Source organism: Acipenser ruthenus, chromosome 13, assembly GCF_902713425.1.
Source record: "Acipenser ruthenus chromosome 13, fAciRut3.2 maternal haplotype, whole genome shotgun sequence".
Lineage (NCBI taxonomy): Eukaryota > Metazoa > Chordata > Actinopteri > Acipenseriformes > Acipenseridae > Acipenser > Acipenser ruthenus.
In genome coordinates this window covers 1,682,828-1,692,116 of record NC_081201.1, presented here as the reverse complement: position 1 = coordinate 1,692,116, position 9,289 = coordinate 1,682,828, and positions in this window count along the sequence as shown.

Below are 9,289 nucleotides of genomic sequence, written 5' to 3'. Positions count from 1 at the left end.
TACACTTCAAGTAAAGTGTTTCCCACTGGTATTACATCAACATTTTTAAACAGATCCTGGTATATTCATATCACCAGGAACTGCAAAAAAAAAAAAAAAAAAATATATTTCAAGTAATTCAATTTTGGTGAGACGATATAACGTTTCAGGTTACGACCGAGATCTGATTTGTCTTTATATAAACTTTGAAATATTAGACTCATCCATCTCAGAAAGAGCCCAATTTAAGATGTTTTTAATTAGAATAGAGAAGTACACCCAGTGTAATTCGAAGTACAGTGCAGCGGACTGATGATGAATAGGCCAATACAATAAACCTTATGAAAACTGATATGACCTCATAATGTTATACAGCCTCAGGCAATAACAATATGGCATTAATATAGTTACCTATAAATAAATGATATGTTACAGAGGCTACTGCCTGAGTTTCTGCATCTAAGGCAGGTCCTGTTAAACACCAAGCTTCTAGATAGAATTTAAACTGCAGTAAACTGTGTTTTTCTAAAAATTCAAACTCATACAGTAACGATGCTTTGTTGACTATCATCTGTTGTTTTTTAAATTCTTTATGAAATTCTTTACGAAAATATCTTTATAGATTTCCATCACATTTACAGCAACAGACTCAATGTATTTATTTATGTGTTCCACAAGCCTACACATGTTTTTTGCTTATTTAACATATTACAACTTTGTAATGTGAAACACTATATGCATAGCAAAATATTTATTATAACCATGATGATGATGATGATGATGAGTTCGGTAAACAGCAGCGAGCCTTGGGGCGAAGGTTTTCCATTCTATTCTATTGCCAGTGACCTACACTATGTTAATGCGGTTGTTCTCTTTGTTGATAACATTTATTTGTTCATCTGTTAAGGATCCAACATCAAACCAATAAAACCAATGGATCATACTTTTGGCAGCTTTTGACATCAGTGACCCATAGTTCAAACATGATGTATCAATGTTTAACACACTCACCCAGCCAGTACCTGAATAATCACATGTTGAATTATGTCAGAAAAATTGCGATGAAGTTGAGAAATTATTATAAGAACACAATCAAGGTAAAAACAAAGTAAAAACTGTATTACACCAATTTATCATGTATTTTTATGGATTTATTTAACCAGGTCTCATCTACAAGGGGGTCCTGGAATACAATTTGAAAAAAAGAAAAATTACAACGTACATACACAACATGGAGGATGTATCATTGAGATTATCAGCACTAGTACTGAGAAATCTGGAAGACATGGCTGGCTATGCTTGGATCACCTTGAATCTGGACAGTAAGCACAGTTTAACGGTTAACACTGAACATCTTTTTTAAACAAGAACGTGTCATTTAGTAGCACACTACTCTTTTACTTGATCTTATTCTGAATGTTATAATTCACCGTCCAAAAGTGTCAACAGGCCAGCTTGGCAGAACACAGTCAAAATTCACAATATCGACAGTATTAATGAAGTTTAAATGAACGAGCCTTCATGATGTCCAGTGTAAGTGGCACAGCCTGATAGAACATGCATTAATACACATCAAGACCTTGGCCATAGCTTCATATTGGCATCTCGCGCTTACACGTCCATTGGGCTCCCCTGATAATAATCAATCTTCTATTCAACAGTGTTTAGTTGGACTTCCGTTTGCTGCAGCAAGCAAATACACACTACAGACACTGCCTAATGACCTTCCATTGAATACTCATTGATCTAACTGTTCCGTAATGGGACAAAATGTCCCAAGCGAATGGGATTGATAGCATGCAGCTTTGGAACTGAACAATGATCTACATTCTTAATATATTCCCTCAGTCTGTGCAAGGGTGTTAAGTTTATGAATACCAAGTCAGTTTCAAAGTTCTGGAGACTGTGAGTTGATACTGTACTATGGTTTGATGGTTGATAAAGGCTATAGAATAGTTCTGTAGGTGTACAACATAAGCATGGCAGTGTGATGAATGCCTGTGCAGATTTACTGTGGTGCTGTGAATCTTCTTGAGCAGACTTTTTTTTCTCTTCTGTATTGAGCCACATACATGTTGTGCTGCTTGGTTTACAGCTTTTAGTTCCTGAGAAAATTGGTTCTCTAAGAGATAAAATGAGCTGTACAGAGGAGATTTCCCCAGGTGGCACTTGTGGGAGTATTGGGTCTCTCTTGAAGGGGCCTTGCCTGAGTTTTAGCACACCTGGCTATAACTGCGCAATCCAGTTATTAAACTGTGAAGGTGCAATATGAAGAAAAGACATTTCGAGAGGTCTGATACAGTATCTGAAATAATATACTGGCAATAGCTTATTCATGGTGTTGAAGCTGCAAAGAACGTCTGTGTGACCAATCAAGCAGGACCGTCCATGCAACACAAATACAGTCTCCTCTTTAGCATGCTGCAAGTGTAATAGGACAGCACTAAATAAACTACACATTGAAACAGAGTGCTACAATCGTTATATATAATATATACGCCGTTCATCCAGTTTCACCATTTTTCAATGCTGTATTCTAAATTGGATTGATATGCTTTGCAAAACACAACTTTTTTTGTTTATTAACATGCACGGATTGGCAGAAGCTTGGCGATATCTCAGATGTACATTTTAGGGAACTGGCACTGACTAGGCAGCACATTTAAATACTTCAGGCTGGCAAACAAAATTATCAAACTGGCAAAGACTAGAAGGCTATATTTAATCTTCAAGCTGGCATCCAGCTGGCATGCCTGTTTAATCTTCAGACTGGCAGAAGAAAGACAACGATCAACAAACTGGCCCAGGCCAAGTAATTACATTCCTCCTGGAACTGGCAGCGAACTCTGAAGCAGAATTCAATCTCAAAACTTCCATAGGCTTCATCTTTCTGTTTAACTTGTACACTAGCAATGAATGAAACTGCAAGCTGTCATGGGCCAGAAGGTGGTGTTGAGGTGTGACATTTCACAGGGTCTAGACATCAACAAATGAAGGTGGGTGGTTCTCAAAGTTTCTTAAACCAAATTGTTATTAGTTATTAGCACTGCTTTTTAGTCATATGTTTCTGTAACTCCATGATATCCAGTTTTGTATTGATTTTTTTATAGTATGAACTTGTGTGCCAGTCAGAGCAGAAAAGACATGGTTCAGTTCTATGAGGATTTCAAATTGGGTCCACAACGTTAAAAGTCAAGTGCACTTAGCAGAATGTTTACAGCCACTGCACTCCAAGTATAAATCGAATCCCAGTACAGAATAACACATAAATAACAAACATTTTCAAACAGATCCTGGTATAGAGCCTCCATACTGTATGTTAAATACAGAATATTAAAAAAAACTCACTTGCAGATCCTTGCTTCTCCATAGATAATATGTTTTCATTGCAGTGATCTCTGAACCCAGTTGGGTATGTTTAGTTGGTCGTCAACAGTTCTATGATTTGATACCAGGCAGCTTCTGCTAACCGTAGATGAGCTGTGATGGTCATGTAACGCATTCATTACATGTTTCACAATTGTATCGGAAAAGGGTTTTACACATGCATAATAACATTCGAATTGTAAGAACATATGTATTTCCTAAGCACTGTACCTACTATAAAAATACACAGTAATGAGAGACACCAGAGTACAGATACCATCTTTATCTCTGTCTGCAGAGCTGTTTGCTTTTGTATTCCCTGCTGTGTGCTCTTCAAAGACATGGCCCGCACTAGCCAGGGGCTGAAATCACGACAACTAGATTGGAAAGTCTTTTCAATGGTATTCGTGTATCAATGTCCCACTGAAGAAGAGGTTCTAATGAACCTCTTTCGCATACCATTAGGCTACATTTTTATTTAACACTGACAAATTGAACACACAAGGGCCTGACATTGTTACTATTTGAACTGGAAAACAGGTTATTTATGTATGTATTAAAGGAGCTTGCCAAAGCTTTAAAATGTATTTTCTTCATGCTACTGTGCTGAGAATCTTCTGCTTCTTCACTTGTACTTAATGTGTAAATGTTAATAAACATGGCAAACCAGGGTAAATGGTAAAGGCATAGTATAACTATGGGAAAAGCATGGTAAAAACTGCAAAAATACCATGCAAAAATACTGTGGTGAACTTTTATAAAAGCAGGACATGCAGATATTTCAAATGCAACGCTAGATAAGCAGCTGCAGCCTGGTAACAGTGCTGCTGTAGGTCTGATTGTAAGTAGACCACTGGAGTTTGACCCACAGTACAGGAAGGGACATATCTGCATTGAAAATACAAACTGTATAGTAAAACGTCTTACTACAAAATGTTAAAACGTTTCTATATTAATATGAAATGCATGTTAGGTTAATGTATTTCATATGTAATGACATGAAAACACATGAAAAATGAAATGGTTTTTTAGATCAAGTGGTATGACATCCTTCCTGTTTTAAAAAGTGTACCATAATCTATTTTCCCTTTTTCCACCTTTCAGCTCCTTTGATCTAAGAGACAGTTCTTTGACTTATTCTACAATCTGAAGGTTACTGACTGACTTCCTCCAAGCAAGTGATTAATTATAAGACACCTAAGCCTTGACTGCAGCAGTCAAGGGACTATTGTGAACATTCTAGAAATCATCACTCTTCATTAAATATGAAAAGATATTCACTGTTCTCTTAGTTTAATATCAATTAGATCAATAGGGTAAGGAAAAGCAGGGGAAATGGAATCTAAAAAGGTTTGACTAAAATGATCATAAACACATATTGATATTACTTTTCACAACTACAAAAATGCAAACCTTGCACAGAAATATACGACACTATTTTTATAAAAAGGCTCACACAAAAAAGTTTTTGCTCAACAGAGCAAACGTCCCGGTATATATTTATATGAACAGTGTCTTATATATCAAGGCTCGCGGCTGGAGCTGCTGCATGTCTGCACTTCAACAAGAAGCAGATTCTGCTACAGACTCACTGGGAGGTCAGCTGGGTCACCAGCTAGATGCATTTCAAATGTCTGAGTCATTTAGCCTGATACAGTGCAGGGAATTAGAAGGACTGCGTTTACTGGCATGGGATTACAACACAATACGGATCTGTAATACTAGTGGTATAAACCCTTCCACTTAAACAGGAATATCAATTTGACCTCGGATAACAATATGAAATGGGCCAAATAAAGACCAAATAAAAGGTGTTGTCACCTCTAACACTTTTTTTGTTTCTATTAAAAACCTTTACCTTTGAATACACGAGCTTTGTCAAAAATAATATATGTTAGCTTTACTGGCAGATCATTGCCAGTTCGTAACTGTGGATTCGCATTGATAGCAACCACTGTGAGACAGGGGAAAGGGGCACTCAATCCCATGCAGAATGCATTGGAGCAACACTGATGAGGAGGTTTCGTTCTTGGGTTCACACACACCCACAGTGGTCTCCATGTGCCAAACACATTCTTATATGGTCTCCTTCTTTTACATGTGCTTATTGCATAGGCAATACACACACCTTCATACCCCATTAATACCCCCCTCATAACCTGTAGTTACCAGCAGACATTGTTCTGCGCTACACCATGACGACTCGATGGGAGTGCTTTCCTCCCGTATTCACGTGTGTTACAATCCTGACAGTCTTCTTTAGGACGTTCAGATCCTGATCAGACCTATGATACTGTGCTCTAATCAGGCGATCAGTACTTCTGAACACTGAGCTTTGCTAAGCCTGGTTCCTAAGGAGCAGTGCTGTTCAGAGCTAGAAGGATGCTCCATTTCTCACGCCAGAGAGTTTAGCCATCCCATTTACAAGGCATGTGCTCCATCTGGAGGCGATTTCAAGAAAACCAGCAATCACAATCCAATAGAAATGCACTATAGAGCTCTTAGGTTACTAGAACTAGACAGAATTACTAACTAACAATGGTGCAAATTATATACCATATTGACATACTAAATGTAACTTTTTTCGATAACACTTTACATTGTGCCCCTAATTACTGTGTATTTACGTAGTAGTTACTTACTAAATATATGTGCACTTACACATAATTATCATATGTATGTAAGCACACAATTATATCTGAAAATGGTTAGGGTTATATCATGCAAAAAGATGTACATATTAAGTGCATTGTAACTATGCATAATAACATTGTAATTATGTCTAAGTATACATGCATTTTCGAAGTAACTACTATGTAAATACACAGTGATTAGAGACACTTCATGTTTTCTGTTCCAGTTGCGCAAAAAAGGAAAAGTTTTCCAAGGATTTGTACTCCTAATGTATTCCTCTTAATTGCAGCTTGAAACAGAACACATGAACCCAGTGAGACTCCCTGCTCCCTGCTATCTCACCAGGTGGTCAATACGGAGGTGATAAGTTCTGCCTGAATTCCCAGGGTGCTTTTAACTTGACCAGATTGTCCTTTTGTTTTAAGACTGTTTGCCTGTCTAAACTGGTGGTTCAATACCTTACCATTTAAACAGTCCCCGGAGATATAACATGAGCTGACATCCAATCTAACAGCTTAGCTGCTGTGATTAGCAGTTTCTGCAGGGTGTGATCTTAGATCATCTTCATTCATTTTTAGCAAACCTCCCGCCAGGCTCCGAGAAGGATATCACGCTTTTACAAATGTGATGATGCCACTTCCTGTTGTGTGGCCCTAAGGAAATATAATGCTGAGTTTACCTTCTTCCATTTACCAGAATGCCTAAACAAAGCATGTCGACTATCTTTAATACATTCTAACGTCAAATGCTGATTACATTGGTAATAAAATAGTTTTTAAATGGCAAGAGTTTTAAATGGCAAGAGTGTATATCTTTAAACCTGCAAACAAGGGCACCAAATGAGATACCCATGTAATGTCCGAAGTGTTTCCTATACCCGAGTCTTTAATATTGAATGTGTCTGGAGGTCTGAATGTGTTCCTCGGTATTTATCTTGCTTGCATTGTCATGGTGTCAAAAAACAAGCACAAGGACAAACCCTTTTATTCTCATTTTAAAAAAAAATCTTTCCGGTTGTTACTTTTCAAATGGCTTATCAGACACAAGAAAATACATTGAAAAGAAAAAAAAATGTGCATGCCTTTTCAAACGTTTTCATGCAGTATGGACTTTCTGCAGGGTTGAGATATAACAAAACAACCCGGCTCGACGTGAGTGTTTCATCTCTCTTAAAGTCATTGTAGGTCAGAGGAGTATCAGAAAGCAGTGGGCAGGAAATCAGCAGATTCTGTTCACACTGAGTAAATCAACACATCAGCAACAACACATCTTCCGGCTGCTGTAGCTTCAATTTTGTCTGTGATTTTTTTAAAATAAATAAATCAGTTTCCCAGATTTTATTCATGTCGAGCTTTGCATGACTTTTATTGCTAGTTTTCCATTTGAGACTCGACTAAAGTAAATGTACAATGCCCTTTATTTAATAATCAACATAGTAATTGATGATGATGATGATGATGATTATTATTATTATTATTATTATTATTATTATTACTATTATTATTATTATTATTAGCTTTAGCATTAGCATTAGCATTAGCATTAGTATTAGTACTACCGTGCTTCCTCATTATAAGGCGTCCCTTTATACCTCATTTGCCACTAGCCCTTGTATTCTCATTATAAGGCAGAACACAACTTGCCCATCCTCTTACTCTGGCTCCTGACTGCAGCCTTACAAAGAGCCCCGCTATCATTGTTCTTAGCTTTCTGGTGCGTTTGAATTGAGCGATCTGAGCGGTGAAGGACTATGGCACAGGATATAGAGACATAGCCACTCAGTGCCATGTGCTGGTTTTGTTGTGATGTGTCAGAGTGTCCACTAGAGGGCTCAGCGGAGACAATTCAAACTTCCTTCATTCAAACTCAGACCCCCAGAGTGTATGTCAACAACCTTCTTGCCCAGGAGATGGCAGTATTGGAACAGGAGCCAGGCGATCCTCAAACGTTCTCATTCACACAGTCCGTGGTGTATGAGTTTTACACTGTGTCCTGAATTAAAGGTAAGCACACCAGTATGACTGTTTAAAAAAAAAAAAAAAAACCACTTTAATAACAGTCAGAGATTAGTAGAGTTTTAATCTGGGTGGCTGTTGCAAAACAGGTGTATTTCCAGAAATGAATCAGGAAGGATTGAATATTTAGGTACTAAATATATGTATGTGTGTTTGCAGGTACGGGTATTTATATATTCAGGGTGGAGTTTTTGGGTGGCAACACTATCTTTCTGAAGTTGCGTATCAGGAGAAAACTAGAACCACAAAAAAACTAGAACTACTACTGAAAAAAGATGGGATTTGTATAAGCACCCCCACTCCCCTCCCTCTGAAATGGGTTGGGCTTGTTTTGAAAGGCAGTGCCGCTTTTTTCTACAACATCTGGCAACTGTACAGACAGTGGTGAAATTATGAGGAATGAAAGAAATGTAGGAGTTGAAAGATGGCCATGTTAGAAGGTCATTTAACTTGATATAGAGAGTTTTCAAATGTATCACTTCACAAAAGTAAAGAGCCCTCGCCAGTCTGAACCACGAGATAAGAGACTCCCAGGCTATCACAATTGAGTATTCCACTAAAAAAAAAAAAAACCTTACTCGTTCTCATTCAATTAACTTGACGTTGCTGGGACTCATCTGCAATAAAACGACCCTTCAGAAAATCTAAATATATTAAACGCAGCCCAAACAACATTAGCCCCTGCCCACTCGTAAATAATACATATAAATCCCCCATACCACCAAAAGGGGGCAGTGTTGCCACAGTAAAAACATAGCAAAGTGTAAAGTATAGTGAAAACATGGTAAAGCATAGGGAAGCATTGCATGGCATGATAAAGCATATTAATAAACAGTAGATTATGTGTAATTCAGCAGGGATAGGGTTAGAATTCTCAATCCATGCAGGAAAATTGATCCCTACTTCCAATATTCTATCCATGTGAAATGCAGCTGAATGGAGGAAGCTGGGGGCTTTGAGTTCATCAATCCACTGGCAAAAGGCAGGTGATTAATAAAGGGCTGTAGCCTGCCTAGCAGTTAGGTCAGGCGGTGGGGATTTGGGAATGAGAGCTTATATACTATTAGGTGCTAAGGTGTTGCTATTAAGGCGATTTTAGGTTTCTATTTGTGTTTGACTTTATTATTAAATCGAGTTTAATACAAATATGCATCCTGCATTAAAGTCCAATGATTGGTTAGCGTGTTGCCTGACTGACCGTGACCACTCGGTCCTCCTCCCTATCACAGACACTGAGCTATATCTACCTTTAACTTGATTTCTTCATGTGCATCCCCTTCTGTTTGCTCTCGCCT